An 855-nucleotide genomic window follows, 5' to 3' on the forward strand; every position below is an offset into this window, starting at 1 on the left:
ATTACAGGCTGAGCTGCCGAGCCCGGCTTAATTTTTTTTTTCAATTGTAGATTGAGGTCTCACAAGCTGCCCAGGTTGGTCTAGAACCCTGTGGGCTCAGGCAATCCTCTCACCTCAGCCTCCCAAAGTGCTGAGATTATAGGCATGAGGCACCAAAACTTTTGTGATCACTCACATAATGCCACAGATTGTCCACATAGGTGGCTGAGATAGTGGCACTTTTGTTTTCTGATGGTTTGATATATAAAAACTTTATTTCATACACAAAATTATTTAAAATATTGTATAAAACTATCTTCAGGCTGTGTGTATAAGGTGTAGATGAAACAAATAAATTTCATATTTAGTCGGGCATAGTGGCTCACGCCTGTAATCCCAGAACTTTGGGTGGATGAAAATTAAAAAAACTAGTCAGGTATGGTGGTGTGCACATGTAGCCACAGCTACTCAGGAGGATGAGGCTGGAAATTGCCTGAGCCCAGGAAGCTGAGGCTGTGCTGAGCCATGATTGTGCCACTGCAATCCAGCCTAGGCAACAGAATGAGACCCTGTCTCAAAAAATAATAATGAAATTAAAGAAAATAATTTCATATTTAGACTTGTCTTCTTTCCAAGATACCTAGTATGCAAATATTCTAAAATCTGGAAAAATCCAAAGTCTAAAAAACTTCTGGTGCCAAGCAGTTGGAATAAGGTATATTTCAAAGCTGGGCTCGGTGGCTCAGCCTGTAATCCCGCGCCTTTGGGAGGCTGAGGTGAGTGGATTGCCTGAGCCCGCGGGTTCGAGACCCGCCTGGGCAGCGAGACCTCATCTCTACAATAAATAATTTAATCAGCCGGGCGTGGTAGCCCGCG

Source organism: Carlito syrichta, unplaced genomic scaffold (assembly GCF_000164805.1).
Source record: "Carlito syrichta isolate Samal-C Ts95f unplaced genomic scaffold, Tarsius_syrichta-2.0.1 Scaffold309173, whole genome shotgun sequence".
Taxonomy (NCBI): Eukaryota; Metazoa; Chordata; class Mammalia; order Primates; family Tarsiidae; genus Carlito; species Carlito syrichta.